The sequence below is a fragment of the Triturus cristatus genome, chromosome 11 (assembly GCF_964204655.1).
Source record: "Triturus cristatus chromosome 11, aTriCri1.1, whole genome shotgun sequence".
NCBI classification, from domain to species: Eukaryota; Metazoa; Chordata; class Amphibia; order Caudata; family Salamandridae; genus Triturus; species Triturus cristatus.
In genome coordinates, this window is record NC_140594.1 from 568,059,180 (window position 1) to 568,077,127 (window position 17,948).

The following is a 17,948-nucleotide window of genomic DNA, read 5'->3' on the forward strand; positions in this document are numbered from 1 at the left end:
TGCATGCTACACTTGTAAGCACAATTCTATTAGCGGTCCTCAAGCAGCGCTCGCTCTCTGCTGTCCACGAGCAGCACTCGCACTCAGCTGATGGCTGCCTTTCCTCTCTCGCTTACACTGCTGGGAATATTGTTTGTTCAGACCCCTCCCATGTCCTGACACAGCATGTGCGTGCGCCTGTATTTATTGGGCGCCGCTATCACTTTGGGCTCACCGGAGTCCATGTTGCCTTTAGCCCCTACCTTCCCTCTTCATGCCGTTCATTTGGATTGTGCTTATGCGTGTATCACGGTTTCGGTGTATAGTTCGCTTTTCATTCACCCGGGATCCGTGTTGCCTTAAGCCCTTCCCTCCCCTCCTCATGCTGTTTTTTTAATTATCTTTGACTGTACCACCATCTAAGACATTCGATCGCCTCTTGGTATGCAAAATAATTCTGCTCAACAAGGTTGTTTACAAAATATTAAAAGGGCGCAAACACAGCAGGCTGCCTAAAATGGCTTCCGCCTGCTGAAGGCAAGCGCTTTCAATTTATATTTACAAGCCTCGGAGCGGGAGTCTGTTTGTAGGTACCATGAATACCCCAGCAGGCAGGCAGGGCGCAAAGAGACCAGGTTGAGTAAAACGGCTTCCTTCCACACTGCGAAACAACAATATAGCAACCTAGGGTCTAAATGGTGATGAGCAAAAAAAATATATATAATTAAGTACTCAAAAGAAGAAGCAGCAGCAAGTGAACATCATCATATTGAATAAATCCCATCAGCCACGAAAGTAGTAACCATCATCATTTGGGATTCTTTAAACCATGCAGAACCCTCCAACATGTCAGGGCTGCATCATGCATTAGCAACTATACCTTCTTTATCTTGTTTGAGATACAGTGCTGCTCAAGTATTAGTGTCATACCATGAATCCTTGATGTTGCTATCTACTATCTAGGTGGTGGTAATGGGAGCAGTGCAAGTGTATAGTGAGTGTCAATGTTAAAATCATCTAACAGGACAGAGAACACACTTTAACACCAGGGAGTCGCGCAGTTGTGACGTCAGATCAACGCTGCGCATTACTCGGAGAGAAACTCATTTATACCCGACAAATCGGCGCGCCGGTACCTTCCCATCTTGCTCGGCTTCGTACGAGGTACCGACGGACAGGTTAGCAACTTTACGATCACCGAGTAACATAGGGTCTCTCTGATCTAGCAGCGCGATATGCATTTAAATCAAATAAAGGTTACAACACTATCTACTTAAACGTGGCTCTCTGCTATCTTCGGTTTTGCAGTTGTTTGTTTTAAGCATTAAAATGTTGAAGATTCTATTCTTTTAATTTACTTGTAAAACAATTATAAAAATGTCCTGTCTGTTGGTGCAGTAATTTGTTTATAAGCAGTGTTTGACGCTGTAATCTGTTCATTCTGCACTCACCATTCTTTAAGGTACATATAATACTTCTTTACCTAGTGCACTCATTGAGAGGGGAATCACTGTATTCTCATACCTTGGGGGAAGTGCAATATGCCTGCCAAGTATCACACATCGGGTGTGACACTAACGCATTTCAGTGTGGTGTTCCGCATCACCGCACTGAAATGCATTGTCACGCATTTTTAATCATGCCAGTCTGAACCTGGCTACGCGGCGGGGTCAGCGCGTGCCGCTTGCAGCATATTGTGTGCCCCGGCTCTGCTGCTTCCCAGAGACTTGCGTTGCCAGCAGCACTCTGGCTCAGTAAGTTAATAGTTAAAAATCTGACTGCTCAGCTCTGGAGTCAGAGTGCTACAATGTTACAATCTGCCTCCCCTGCTGCCTGGCTGCATTTAATTTCCTGCTGCTGCGCGGATTTCAGACGCCACTGACTCGCACTCTCATCAGACCCGGCAGTACAGTACTCGAAACCACGTGGCACATTCCATACACTGACTGACGTCAGGAGTCAATGCCCGGCTGCCCAGTGGCTACTTCTGTTTCCAGCCACCTTGTTTATGAGAACAAACCGTTTGCGGCGTGAATAGGAGACATGTTTTGGAGTTTGCACTAGTGGGCAGTCATGGCACTGCAGCGGTTATGATGTGAAAGTGCCTCCTTCTGGCGAAATAGAAGAGGCCCTGACTGCGAGCCAGACACGGCCGGCCTGTTGGCGGGGCACCGGCTCGCCTTGCAAAGAAGTAAGGTACTTTGACTTATTCTTCTAGTTGTACGTAACTATGCCTTTAACAATGTGCAGCGGTCATCCGGATCTGCCTGCTGTCGTGTAACCGAGAACTATGCAGTGACGCAGTCTGTCTCAGTAGGTTTGTGCGATAGCATGCAAACTTGTTTTGGGCCAGGGCGACTTAGCTCCACTGATTGTGGTGCCACTGAACTTGCAGGGAGCGGGTAGCGCAGCAGACCTGTTTGATGCCAGCGGCAGTCACCACAAGAGGTTTGACTCCCAGCATAGTCTGAACATCCTGTGATTTGGGGCAAATAAATCCCTGTGCTCATGAAATGTAACTGGTCCACGTTTAAAGCCATTCAATACCTTTTGGCTGAGCCGGTGCTACATAAAACTGCAAAAAGGAAAACAATCAATTTGGAGAAACCAAGGTCTTGAACAGGCCAGCGTGTGGGCTGACATTTTTTGGCTGGGTTTTACTGTTGATTTCCTGACTTTATACAAAAAATGTCCTGCAGCAAGCCTAAATACACGCACTCTCCCATCTATACCTTGCTGAGACATTGAGGCTGTAGTTTTCTTTTCATGCCCGCCTCCAATGCAACCCCTGATAAGGGATTTGTATTGCGCTACTTTGCCCAGGGGTGTCAAGGTGCAGAAGATGTAAAGACAATCAGTCAAGTAGCAGAAAAAAAAAGAAACATTAGGGATAGGCCTCAGAAAAGAGCAGAGTTTTAAGTGCTCGACGGAACAAAATAGGAGATTCCTGATTCCTAAGGTCAAGGGGAAGCTCATTCCAAAGTCTGGGGGCAAGGGCAAAAAAGGCCCTGCCTCCCCACCTTGCCTTCACAACCCGGGGGACGGTTAACAGCTTTAGACTTGTGGATCGCAGAGCCCTGCCTGGGGTGTAGTAGGACAAGAGAGACCTGATGCCCTCGGCCCCTGCGCCGTGCAGCGCCCGGTGAACAAGGATCAGGGTTTTGAATTTTATCCTGGCATACACCGGTAGCCAGTGGAGATGTTTCCTGATCGTAGTTCCCGAGGAACGCCTAGGGGCATTAACAACGAACCTTGCTGCCGCGTTCTGGACCACTTGCAACCGGTGGACCAGATTGTTGTTCATCCCGAGGTAGAGGGCGTTACAGTAGTCCAGGCGCGAAGATAAAAGAGCAACCGAGACTAGTTTGCGGGCGTCGGGCGTGAGGTAATGGGTGAGCTTTCTCAACACCCTCAGAACCCCACAGCAGGTGGAAACCGTCCTATTAACCTGTTTGTCAAAGGTAAGAGAGGTGTCAAATAGGACTCCTAGATTGCGGGCAGCCAGGGAGGGCTGGGGGCATGTTCCCAGAGTCGATGGCCACCAATCGGCTGACCACACCTTGTTATTACTCCCGAATACCAGAATCTCCGTTTTTTCCCCATTCAATTTTAGGAAACTAGCTGTCATCCAGCCTGCAACGGCCTCCATGCAGTTCCTAAAATTTAGGGCTGTAGATCCAATGGGTTGAGACAGGGAAACCATAATTTGGGTGTCATCGGCGTACGAGAGTACTTCCAAACCAAAAGATCTAACAAGCCTAGCAAGTGGGGCCACATAAACGTTGAAAAGGGTCGGGCTCAGGGAAGAGCCCTGTGGGACCCCACAATGCAAAGGCTTAGCAGTGGAGAGGAAGTCACCCAATTTGACCCTTTGCTCCCTGTTATTGAGGAAGGATGTAAGCAGACTGAGGGCCAGACCTTCCACACCCATGTCACTGAGACGGGAGGCCAAGATGGAAGCAGACAGGGTGTCAAAGGCCACGGGGAGGTCGAGCAGGATCAGCAACGTAGTCTGACCCTTATCGACCTTGGCACGGATGTTGTTAACCACCACCGTAAGGGCTGACTCAGTGCTGTGCTCCCTTCTGAAACCATGCTGAGATGGATCAAGCTGGCAGGTTTTATCCAGAAAGGAGCCAAGATGGAAATTCAGGTGGGCCTCCAACATCTTGGCCGGGGCAGGAAGCAGAGAAATGGGGCGAAAGTTTTTTAAGGCCTCAGGATCCAAGGTGGTCTTCTTCAGAAGGGGCTTTACAATGGCAGTTTTCCAAGAGGATGGGAAAGTCCCACTGGATATGGCCCTATTCATTATTGCCAGCATGGGGGGCATTAAAGTAGCCTTACAAGTTTTTAAGATTTTAAGCGGGCAGGGGTCAAGAGGTGAGCCTGACTTGAGGGAATCCAGAAGTCTCTCTGAGTCCTGGGCAGTAAGAAGAGGAAAACTGGAATAGGTTTCCGCAGGGGGAACGGTGTTACCCAAAACCAGGGGGAAAGGCCGTGTGAGATTGTCTGCCAGGAGGGCTGTGTGGATATTTAAAATTTTAGTATGAAAAAACGAGGAGATTTGGTCACAGAGTTCTTGTGAAGGGACTATGGGGTCAGGATGATGAATGAGAGATAAGGTGTCCACCGTTTTAAACAAGTCTCCGGGGGAGGTAAGTGAGGCGGTGAGGTTGGAGAAACAGGATTGTTTTTCATCCAGCACCGCCGCTTTATAGATTTTAAGAAGCTTTCTGTGTATGGTCCGACCTTCGGCATCGGGCTGGGATCTCCAGAGCCTTTCTTGCCTCCTACATGCCTGCCTCTGAGTTCTAAGGGAATCAGAATACCAGGGGGCCGTAGGGCGTTTCCTAGCACAGTACACTGATTTAAGGGGGGCCAGGGAGTCTACTGCCTTTGCGATGGTGTTTGCAAGTTCGCGTGCTGATGAGTCGATATCCTGTGAGGGAGAGGACTCAAAGTTAGCGATAAAAGGGCCCAGAGAATCGTCAGTCAGGCTCCGGAAGTTTCTCTTCTGCACCCAGCAGTTTGTGTCTCTTCTAAGAGCATGAGGGGTACGATGGGAGAATTTCATGGAGACTGCATGATGATCAGTCCAGGAGAGAGGAAGAATAGGACCCACCTCTAACCTAGAATCATTCGTAAAGACCCCATCCAGTGTGTGACCAGCAATGTGAGTAGGGGAAGAGACTTTTTGGAGTAGATTAAAAGAGGCCAATGGATCCACGAGAGAAGATGTATCACTGGAATTACTGTTTTCCAGGTGGAAATTAAAATCCCCAAGAATGGTAAGGGAGGGCCTGTTAAGAAAAGGTTCTATAACTTCCAGGAGGTCAGAACAGAACGAGGATCTGGGGCCTGGAGGTCTATAGATAAGAATCCCAGAGAAATTTTCTGAGGGAGAAGAGCTGAGTGAGAAAAACATAGCCTGAAAAGTGTTATGAGGAGAGGGAAGAGACTCAGTACGGCAGGTAAAGGTGGTCTTATATATAATGCCAATTCCGCCCCCTTTTCGACCCTCTCTGTCCTGTCTTACCATAGTATAACCGTCAGGGAGGGCATTAAGCAGATCAGGGCCAGCTGAGTCCGAACCCCACGTTTCCGTTACAAGGACCCAAACGGGTTTTCTTTGGGATACGAAGTCTCTAAAGGCTAAATTGTTTTTAACCAGGGAACGGGCATTAATAAGGTAGCCTGAATCTTTCGAAGAGGATGTGGGCTCTTGTGTCCCTGAATTCAAGCAAGTGTTAGTGTCTTGAATCTTAATGGCTGCCGCCGAGCGTTTCAGACATATACAATGCACATCACGACTCAAATGTGCAGGAGTATACTTGTGATGACATTTTAACATAGGTGGTCTGAGGGAGGTGAAAAAGTCTTTTGAGTACCTTCGGGAGCAGGATGGGGAGAGAGAACGCCGGGCAGCATCCCTAGCCCCTAGCGCTTCCTTTGCGCTGACGAGCGCAGACGGGCAGGACTCTGGCCTGAGTCCGGCCTGAGTCCGGCCTGAGTCCGGCCTGAGTCCGGCCTGAGTCCGGCCTGAGTCCGGCCTGAGTCCGCTGAAGTGACAGTTTTGGGCTGATTGTTTTGGGCTGTTTCTGGGTGTGTTGGGTTTGCTGCACTGGGTTATACTCTTGATTTTTATGATATTACCACAAACCTTTTCTGCAGTAAAATCATATATGCACGCTGTCTTCCAGTACAGACCCTTAAGTGTAGGTGTGACAGGTTCACTGTATGGGCTGAATTTTTTGGCATCGAATTCTTGTGCTGTGCATCCGTTGTAAGATATTATTAGAGTTCCTATTGCTCAAATGGTTGTTAATTCTGATATTTATAGGTTTCCCTCATCGTCTTTGCTCGATTTTTACCTCGTGAGAAAGTGTCACTCCTAGTCGTTGAATGTCACTCAATTACACTGAAATTATTAAAATGTCACACAAAAGTAATCTGAAACCTTGACAGCTATGGCGCAATGTTATTTTTCAAAGCCCTTGAGTGGTTGCATGTAAAAACTTCACTACTGCACAAATTTACTAATTTTTACACTTTGCAATCAGAAGCAATGTTGCTACTATTGTTTAACACCGACAGGCATCACACTGCTATACAAATCAACATATGTCCTGCACCGCCTGGTAGTATGCACTGCAATATCACTTTTTTGCTTTGGAGAGGATTTCCAAAACATGGCATAATTCGGTTAGATAACAGTGTGAGTAACATACATAATAAAACAAGCTACATTGGTACCAGGTTAATTTTTTTTTAAACTACGCTGACAGCTAAAATGTCAAAACATACTTATTTCACAGACTTTGGACCCTTTTCTCATAATCGAAGAAACCTAGATGCATTATTGTTCACTATTCCTTGAGTTAATTTAAAAGCACTCCCGGTTGTAAAATAAATAGCAGCTGACGGATAGTGAGACGAAGTAATTTGCTCAAAATCATACGTTTTTAGGTCTCGCCTGAGCAAGCCCATGCGCTGCGAGACATTTAGTAAGTGGATTTTGAAAGTGCTACCACAGGCTTTTGCTCGCCTCAAGCTTGCGTGCAGCCGGCATCTGTCTTTCCTCCGTCATGGGTCATTAAGTGCATCGCGATCACTTCGCGGTCGCGTCACTATCACGGCCAATGCTTTTCTTACAACAGACCTTCGCTGGCTTGTTTTTTCAGAACGCATTAGTTGGGTGTATTTAATAGCCGAAATTTGTGGTTTAGCATGTGGGTGCTTTTGTACCGTTTTAGTCTTGGCCTCCAGACATTTACAAATGGTATTATGCCATAGCTTAACTTTTGAACTTACCGTCTAGAAATTTGTCCCATTTGCTTACTGATAGAAAGGTTCGAATCGGGTGTTTTTTGTCCCCTTTTGGATTTCCATGCCGCCATTCGCCTGCTCTTCACAATGTCCTTACTAAAAGTGATGTTCAAAGGGCGCAGATGCTCATGCTGTGCACCCAATTCTAGCTTTTTTCTGGCTATTGCCCTTCGTAATATGTACGTACACCTTGCCCCCAACGGTGTGCCCTCTTTCACTCTGGCACTCCATGCTGGTCACTCCCCTTCAGTATGTGCTGCTTTTGCTTGTCCTGTTTAAAGACCTTTTATTTTTATTATATATACACACACCCATCATTTCAATTAGCAATGTCATTGGTATCTTCGTGCCCAGGGGTTTCTGAAGACTGTTTATTTGTGCAGCACTTCATGTTTAAAAAAATGGGCCAACAGTAATGCTGTGATTTTATGCATGTGTCTTGTCGTTATTCTGCAGCCTCCTTTCCCCCGATCACAGTTACACTCTTCTCATGAACCCAATTTCTTAATGACTGCTATTGTACTTGTGGTTGACGTAGCTTGGAGAATTCTCATTGGTGTAGGGGCACAAACTGACACGCCGGTAGGTTTTCATTTGCTAGTCAATGAAGCCTTATGTAGCTACTAAGCCATGTCACATTAGTAGTTCTTTCTGAGCTATAGGAAATTGTGCTTCATCCGTTGGTTGCTACCTGCCTCAGTGCTGAGCCTTGGACATGGGCAATGTCCTCCCGTGATGACTCTCCTTGGGCGAGATTTCAACATGTTTTAAGTTGAATCCATTCCCTTTTCTTCTTCAGATGGTCACTCCAAGGTTCCCCTGCCACTCCGTTATGAGACTAGAATTGATCTCGAATGATACTTTATGCTAGCCTGAAACCAGTTGTACTTTATTCTTGGAGGTGTTCATTCAGGTAACGGATGGCTAACATTCTGTTCCCTAAAGTTGACCACCTCCAATGATTGTTTCCCCAATATAACTTGTGCTACATGCAGATAAAAATGCAGCTAAAAATGCACTTCATCTGCCCGCCCGCCCCCCCCCCCCCCCGAGTTTGTTGTTTTTCTCTTCACTCAGCTTTTGCACCCCTCCCCCTCCGGTCTGTGCCCCCCAATCTGTTTCTCTGCCTTGCTGTGTTACTGGTTATCAGTGTTGCTTCCTGGCCATCTCCGTGGTGCCCTGCCTTCTCGTGTGTCCATGTTGCGCTCACTGTGTCCATGTTGCTATCTCGCTGTGCTTCTCTGCCCTTTACATGTTTCCGTCCAGTGTTGATCATGTGGCCCCCATATGTCCTGCGCGGCCAATGCTTTTTTTTTTATTTTTACTTTTAGCGCGCCCGACTCTTCTCGGCAGCTCATTTCCCATTAAGAGCGTATAAAACTAATTCCAACAATAAACACCAACAGCGGGTTCTAAACAGTGTGCAGCCTCCCCTGAAAGGCTTCTTGGCCAATAAACATTGCGTCTGCTTGCATTACCTGGAGCTCTACTGCACGCAGCCCCCCTCTCTTCGCACCCCCCTTATATACAACAGCCGGCATCATAACCCAGCCAGAGACATGGTATAACTAACCCACTGCTTTAATCTAGGGCAGACTCACTGCACCCGCCAATTTGTAAAAACGCGGATCTCTCCACGTGCGAACTACACAGCCAATCATCGGCGCCCTATGACTGGCTGAGTGGCCCAGCGCTCCAATCTTAGGGCGCCTTACATATTATCAGCGGTACACGATCCCAGAAGATTCTGACAATATGTTCTCTTGCGGGATTGAGTTATGCGCGACCCGGAAGCCCTAACATTATAAAACAGATGACATCTGTTAAAAGCTCAGCTTGGGGAGATGCATGAAACTGAATTCACAGACAAGTAGCGGACAGCTGGCCACAGTAGGATCGCACCTTATGGTAAATATAAAATGGCAGAATCGGAGTTTGCGGCTCTTTGTACCACCATGGGCAACAAAATCTGAATCATTTTGCATTCCATAGTGCAATTCCAACACCGTTCAGTAACGTTGGCATTTTGTTTGGTTTAAAATCTTTAACTCGAACCTAAACGTTAATATTACCTCATATTTAGTCCCGATTCTTAACCGTCTCCTCGCCAGTGGCCTCCATTTTCACTCTGGGCTGAAGCGAGTTTGCTTTAAACTGGGCCAACAGACCACTACTTTACATTTAACACACATGTTTGCGATTTGCCCACATGCGTGGTTTAAAATGTAACATTAGTAAATAAAGCGCACACGCTGTAAACATTCACGCCATTAGTTAAGTACATCTTTAATACATTTCACATGACTTGGTTACTGCCCTAGGTCTCTAAAAGGGCCTGTGTAATTAAGGGCGTCGCTTAAACAGGTACAGTACATTTCTTTCATCCCCACCCCAACAAGTATATTGGGGAGTGCTACCAACTGGCCAAGCGAGGTAAAACCATGCCCTTTTTTTCCAGAAGTTAATTATTGAACGAAAGTTACCACAGTCACTCCCCCCAACAGTTTTTAGGTCTCGGCTAGCGTAGGCTGCGCACGTGCGCAGTTTCGCTGGCGAGATTTAACGTTTTGAGGTCTTTTCTGTAAAGGGCTTTAAGCCCCACCCCTCTTTTCCATTGGCTATTGTCACCGTTTATGCTAAACCGTGGCCAGCCATTGGAAAAGAGCTGTTCATGACGTATTTGTTCGGCTTTTTGAGCCGTCCCATTTGGACAGGCTCGTCTGCCTTCCTTGCGTCACAAAAGCTTTCTTATCTTTATGGGGCCATGTGTTTCAAACACATGGCCCCATAAAGACAAGAGATCCCCATGCAAGCGCTTGTTTTAAATGTGACTTGCTTTTTTTTTTGTTTTACGTGCAACGTGCTTTGTTTATATTATACTAGAACACTTCAACGATTACAGCCCCCCCTCCGCGACCCCAACACACACACACGTAAGTGATTCCCGTAATAGCGCATTCTAGGAACAAGTCAGCACATCGCCGCCCCTCCCCCCCCCCCCACCCTCCTCGGTTTCGTAATTCCGGATCCAAGCACATTACTCTGAAAACCTCTCTCCACAGGCCTAGAGAAGGTTTCCTTTTTGGAAGACATTCTTCCCAACATTCTCCGATAACATTCACTGGTTACCAATCCAATTCTGACTCGTGCCCCACCTCCGTGAACCCCCCACCTCCTCCTCTGCAGTGACTAATCGTAGCCAATGGCTACTCATGGTGTGTTCAAAGAACAGATCATTCACTTCAGTATAGAGCAGCCCCATGTTAGGCCACCCTCCCCCGTCTATTTACGTATTTGTGACGAATCCCCAGTCCCGGGGGGGGGGGGGGGGGTTGTACGCACGTCATGGCGCAGGATGTACCATCACAATGAAGCTGCTGTGACAGAGCGGTGCGAGGGACAAAGTACCGACACTGCTGGAGTTGAACTCGGGCAGGAGGTGCACTCGTTGAGCTTTGTGCTGGACTGAGTACTGGAACAGGAGATGGTGCCGCGGGTTAGGACGGAGGCGCAGTGGTAGGCACAAGTACAGGTTCCAGTACTGGCACGAGAAATTATGAGGCAGGTTAGGATGGAGGGAGGTCCCAGTACAGGCAGGAGAGATTATGTCAAAGGTTAGGACAGAGGGGCAGCTCCTAGGTATTGGCACAAGAGAGGACGCGGGTTAGGACGGGAGGTGGTATGGGACAGTACAGGTCCCACCCAGTACTGCAACAGCAGAGGGTGTGCGTGCCAGATGATTAGTTTGGGGACAGAGCTGCGTGTGGTCAAATTACTGAATTAGCATCGTTCAACGGACGCTAACCGAGACGTACCTGTACTAAGGATGAAGAGACGACGATTAAAAGGTACGCATCGGAGCAGGAGGCAAAGCGTGTGCGTGAGCAGGGGGTATAATGCATATAAATGTAACCGCCCTGACAAGAATTATGCTGTGCCAAAGGGACGTAATGTGTGGATCTAAATGGGTGCTGGGCTACGGGTGTATGTTTAGGATGGGAATCAGGGTCTGGAGACAAGAAGGGGGAGATTGAAAATAGGAGGAAGCGGGTTGATTGGACGGGGTGGGAAAAGGCGGGAACGTGCAGAGGAGTTAGTGGCGTATGAAGGTCTAGGGGACATGGTGTGCCTTGACCGGTCTTCCCCGAAGGTATTTACAGTTGCATAAGCCTGCAGCCAGCACCAGGGGAGAGGAGGTAGGGATGGGGGAATGGGTCTTTGAGCTATCTTTGGGGGAGGGAAAGCCCACACTGACTACATTGTCAGAATCTGTGATCTCCACAGCCCGAAATAACCAGTTCAACCAACCTAAACCGGTCACCAATTGGGTGTGGCCTGCACAGGTGTCCGTGGGAGGTGGCTAGTGATCAGTGGCCATTCAAGTGAATCAGTTCTCACTTTTGAGAATGTACTTTAAATCCAGTTTGCCCCGTTTTTTTTGTCATACCGCTTTCGTTGGGAAGATCGATCTCACGACGCCCGATGCATTTTAGAGCACAGTGCATAAAGACCGCAACGGGGCACACAACATCCCAAATAGAAGGTATCAAGATAGAAATACCAGGTATAATCCCAGTATGGCAATGCACAAGCTACCACCAAGTTATCTTACACCTTAAACCAACTGGAGTAAGTGCAGAACAGACAGTGTTTCCTTGAAAGCACACGTCTAATACCAAAAAACACAAATAACCACTAAACCAGGGTCCCAAAGTAGCGTGCAACTCGCTATAAAGCGCTTCAGTGCCTCGTATGGGGTACCACGTGCTATATAAATGTCATTACAATACATCTGCAGAGCAATGAACGTGCCTAGAATGGACAAGCAACTGGAAACAGCACTTCAGTGTCACAAATCATTCACTTCCAACTTGTTAAAAGCCACATACCCAGTCACATTATGGACAGCACATCCTCACAAGCGAAATCAGACACTGCTCTTCAATTAAAATCTCCGAAGCAGTGGTGCAATAATATACCTTCCCCCAACTCTTCTCCAGCAGGTCATACGACTAGCACACTCTTCAACAACCAAACATGCAGGTCTAGCTGCAATCACTTCAGACAGTGAGAGCGCATCAGCTATACAAGCGCCAGACAACATAGTATCCTATTGCATGCCTTGCTTTTTCAAGCTTAGACATAATCTGGCCTCTTCCGTTCTGACAGGAATTGTACACTAGGTACCCCCCCCCCCCACACACACACATGTCCTACCATCTTTAAAGCGCCTCCTACTGCAAGTGCCGGAGTCAAATCGAAGAAGCAGAGGGGTGGTCAATTTTTCATATGTGCTCAGAAATTATGGAAAAGCTCCGTTTCATACATCCATTTGTTCAGTGTGTCCCTATATAAAGCACCCAGCACTCTCTGCCTGGGGAGGTAAAAATGCAAATATAAACCCTTCGTTAATCTCTTCCCACTGTCAGTGGCTCCTCTTACTATTCAGTCTCAGTTCTTAAAGTATAATCAAGGTTTACCGATGCATTCACACGTTTTTCGGGGGGGGGGGGGGTCATGAAAGATGTGCTTCAAGACGCTTTATCTCTTGTTGGTTCCTGCGAGTATCTCCAAGGCAGCTGCATACACGGCTCAAGTTGCTTCTCTTCAACAGGGCCACTGGAATTATGCGATTTTGCGGCTCTCGCATATTTCGCATAATTATTGTTTTGCGCATTTGCCACATAATCACTAATCTGCAGATTTCCAGAATAAACAATTTAGTTTCAAGCTCAAACAGTTCAAAAGCTACTAAAAAGTGGTAACACTTCTTGCCACTCAGAGATAGGACATTTACAAAGGTGGACTGTTCACCTTTGTTGCTTATTTCTGTTTTTTGGCATTGACGTGGTACTAATGAGATACCTTTGCCCAGATAGTGTTAGCATATGTTACAATGTCAAAATAATGAGGAAATACTAACAGAAGGTCATGCATTAGGCCACATAATTTGATTTTGTTCTTGTTGCATAATTGTCAGCCCTGCCACATAATTTGGTTTTCACCTCCCGCTAAATTCCAGTGGCCCTGAATATAGTATTCGACTTATCATATGTCTCACTGAGGACTAGAAGTGGGGCAAGTGTGCCACGGACCCTCCAGCAAGCATAGAAAACAGTCCCCCCCCGTTTCCCAGTTGAAGAAAAAAAAAAGCAAAGCATTGACAATGCAAAAGGTCTCACCTTTGATAAAGTTAAAGCCATTTGCTTTGCTAATGGTATTGTATAGCAAAACAAATGGCTAACTTAATCAAAGGCGAGACCTATTGCATTTTTAATGCATGTTTTGCTGCTGTTAGGGCTGGGTTAGGGATTTTTGTTCTGGCTGCATGTCTTCACCACTCACCGGCCTGTGTTTATTAGGGCACCATCCTTTAAGGTGACATCATATATCCACCCAGAAAAAAGGCAACACATCTCACTCAATCTGCATTACTCTGCACACGGCTGTCTATGATCCCGCTGCCGACATACATCTTTAATAGATGTGCACATTCCTGAAATGATTGCACGCACACCCAGCCTGGTAAGCATATTAATGCTAATGAATGCATGCAGACCTATGCACATTACAGAGTAATGATACAACAAGCATGGCATGCATTGCTATTGAAATGTGCACATGTTCTGCTATGTGCAGATGCCTAGCGCCTACTTCTCATGTACAAGGCCTCGAAGGGCATTTGGATTTTTAGCACTCCTCTGCTTTCTGATAATAGCTATTGTGAAACATAAGTAACAAGCAGTGGGTCTCGCCTTTGGGACCTTATAAGTGTTTAGCCATGCAACTGTTTTTGTTGCACCATGGATATTGTGCTGCATAACTAAATACTTATAAAGGTCCCAAGAGCGAGACCTATTGGCTATGCCAATGCTTGTTGCTAAGGGGGGGGGGGGGGTGGAGGCAGAATTACAACCTAGTTGTGTGGTTCTTGAGTTGGCAACTTGGACGGTAAACCACATCTTGACTTTTTATATTTCTATTCCCTTAAAGCACACATAATCAATAGCCTAGGATGCTTGGAAAGTGGTATTATTAGATTTATATACTACCCATATAAGGCATTCAAGCACTTTAAAAATGCATTGCTTCAGTGCATTGCTTGTGAGTTCCAAATACGGTTTCACATACAGGGCATTGCGTAAGGCTGAATGAGAACAATAGATGTTCCGACACCCAGGATAAGGTTCTGCATGGCTTAATGCTTTTAAGTTCCCAAAGGCGAGACTGACTGCATTGCAAATGCTCATTTATCTTTACTCCAGGCCCGCACTGCTGTGCAACAAGTCTAATAAAACATTGGCAAACCCAGTATATCATGCATGGCAAAACATTTTGCCTATGACAATGCTTGTTCCTTTAGCAAAGCATGCACCTGCGGGTTCGAACCAGGCAGCAAGTGGTCCCCTATTATCAAATGAGATAGCTAAAGAAGTGGTCCACATTTGCAAAGTAGGGCAAAATTGAAAGACATGCTGTATAAATATTTTACAAGGTATGTGAGACTGCATACATTTGTGTTTACTGTGTAAGCAGTGCTTCTGATAATATCAGGAGAATCAACAGTAAACATCATCCCACCAGCAAATAAAACAGGACAAACAGCCGGAAAAAACAGCCTGTAAGACCAGCCCGATTGCCCTCTTAACTATTGAACCTATGTGTCACCATGCAGCCTGTTGACATGCTCATGTGCGCACCACTGTCGCGTCCTTTCAAGCAAACGGGTAGAGAAAAAGGACTTGTAAAGGGGTTAAGTGCATTAGCATATAAATATAGGAGTTGCCTGGTCACACTGCCACCCTGAGGGGCACCCTCACTATACTTATGGGATCCCAGCAGGATCTCTTGTCAACTGCATTCCCTTCTACTTCACTGCATGCAAGAAGAGAAAGCTTGCTTCCACGCTGTTGCAGGAGTAGCTGAGGAGGTCTCTCTCAGTATCTGGAAATGCCTGGCGTGCTCCAGCAGAGGCGCTATGAAAGTGTAGGGTGCGCACGCACCCTACAGGGAACGTAGCCCACAATGCCTTGCAAACCTTAAACTTTGCTTGAGCTTGAAATCACGTATTTTCTGTGATGGCAGCTTCCGGAGTCTGCAGGAACACACAAAATTCCTACTTTCAGTATTGCCCCACCTGTGCTAATAAAAACGTTGCTCCACTCGCGTGGCTAGACCTAGTGTGAACAGTAAGAATTAATCAGGACAACTGGAGCCCAGGCGTGGGGGCTCCCATTGACCGTGGTTGGATACGTACCAGTCACTGACAGTAGGCTCAACCACACAAGTGGCATAGCATACTTATCGGCACAAGCGGGGTAATGCTGGTTGTTAGGAATTTAGTGGATTCCTGCGGAATACGGAAGCTTCAGTCACAGAAATGTAGAGAAAATGCGTGGTTTCAGCAAAGTTTTAGGTTTGCAGGGCATTGTGGGTAAGAAAACCTCAAGGGATTCATACAAGGCAGACCACCCTGGAAATCCCTGGTTGTCTATTTTATTTAAATGCCCAGTGGTTAGTAGGTTTCCTGCGTTGGTAGCGGAGCATGGCCCCAAAATACGCAGCTACCCTCATTGCTGATCTCTCCACATAGCCCATCATCAATCTCTCCACATAGCCCATCATCAATAATCTACTAAAAGGCCCAAAAGGACCATGGCAATACTGAATTGGTCAAGTAGTCCTATATTAAGAGACCAATTTGCAATCAAAACAAGAACACTAAAGACTTGTGGAACTGATCACAGGAGTGCTAATACATACCATCTTCTGCACATAGTAAAATAATGAGGTGCGAAATTAGTAAAACCCCACACTGGAGGTACAAGAATACAACCTAGCACAAGGGTTCAACTGTAAGCATTATTTGGGTTGCAACTCACATGCCCCATCACAATGCAACATTTGGGTGCAACTAATATACCCCATCACAAGTAAAGGTATGTAACATTTGCACAAGGTGCAGCACTCACACCATATAGAGCCTCCTAAGACCCATGCAGCACAAAGAGGTGTGCACCCTACCATACAGAGATGGCAAGCAAGCTTGGTATGGACAGCAAATTCAACAAAGCCTTCATAACAAAATTCACAGGCATTAAATCCAGAATAGCATAGAACAAAGTTCACTTCGGCAGAAAATTAAGTTGGATATAAAAAGAATACGGCAGAAAATTCAGAATGGCATAAACAAAAAAAACACTTAAGCAGCAAATTCTGCATGGAAGAAGTAAAGATAAAGATAGGCAGTAAACTCAGCATGGAATAACTAAAATACACTAGTCAGCATATTCAAAACGAATGGCAACAAGTCAAGATAACACAGCTTCCTTGCAGGGCCAGAGAACTCCGCCACTGGACTTTGCACACTATGCGCCTTAATTTCACACATACTCCTGTTCTCCCTTGGGTCCAAATGTTACCCAGACAGAGGGTCCAATACCCTCTTGCCCACAAAGATAATATTCTTTTGGTCAAGCCATCAGCATTTTCCAGAAGAGTTCCAGTAAGAGGTGCTAAAGAGAAGATTCTGTACGAAGAAAGGACTAGAACTAACATTCAGGTATGGCTTGGGGAAAGTGGGTGACAATGCTGCACACTAACCGGACTCCAGCTCCCAACAGGCACAAACATCCCTATACAAAAAGCTGAATCCAAGCAATTTCCAGAAGCATGCAAGTAGGTACAGAACCATACACTGATCTCATTCAAGTAAATGCCGAGGGTATCTGGTGTTGGAAGTGGAGAGAGCTGCAATTCTTCGTAGTGAAATTTTGCAGGAGGCAGTTTAAGATTGCACTGTATGGCAATTAAACCTATGAGCAAGGTCTGGCCGGATGTTTTGTGGTATGATATGACAAAGTGTGGTGTATGGACTTGGCCATGGTATGGGAACATGTGAATAGTGGAGCAAAGGTTGGTTGTTGGCCCAGTGAGACTTGGATGCAAGAGGGATATTTGCATCAAATTAATCATGAGATGTATTATGATTGTGGTGAATTTATGGTCAGAAATGGCTTGGTTTGGCACAGTGTCATACAGAGTGGTAGGATGTCTAGGTACACAAGCTGTAAGATTATATTTCAGCATGTGGCACAACCGTTGATAGTTGGACATCCAGGGATTTGAAGGTAGTACGAATGAACCATACATGTCAACATTTAGACCAGGAAAATGGGATTGTTTTGGGGTGGGAGGGGGGTGAATGGGCAGAATCGAACAATGTATTGTTGCCCATTTACTTTTATTGATGCGGAGGCATTTTTAGGCTAGAGGCAGCTAAAATAGGCTGCCTGGACGTTGACTGCCAATAAGTGTGTTTTTAATGTCTATGTAAACTTTTTTTTTTTTTTACAGAAACATTAAAACAATTATTATTGAGTTTCCTTTACACATAAATGTCGGCATAGACAGGCTGTTGTCTTTATTAGAAAAAATGTAAGTCTTTCACAAACAAAAGACGGCTGCCCTGGTGTGTGCACATACAATCGCATGAACATGCTGACAGCTGAATATTTTTGTAAATAAAGTTTACCAAAAATAGTCAAAGATGGCCAGCTTTCATATGCATGAAAGGGCCGCAATTTTGGAATAGGTAAAAAGCCCATTTTAAAACATGATCACGGTATGCAGTAGGTGGGATG

General features: G+C 46.0%; 1 protein-coding gene and 1 non-coding gene across 2 annotated transcripts in view; one reads left to right on the forward strand and one right to left on the reverse strand.

Moving 5' to 3' along the window:
* The window catches only part of ATP1B3 (ATPase Na+/K+ transporting subunit beta 3), a 279,921-nt gene that overhangs the window by 242,345 nt on the left and 19,628 nt on the right, over positions 1-17,948 (reverse strand). The window lies entirely within an intron of this gene.
* Positions 7,654-7,790, forward strand: LOC146785092 (small nucleolar RNA SNORA84). The gene has a single exon (XR_014971503.1). It is a non-coding gene; the product is annotated as a small nucleolar RNA SNORA84 (small nucleolar RNA).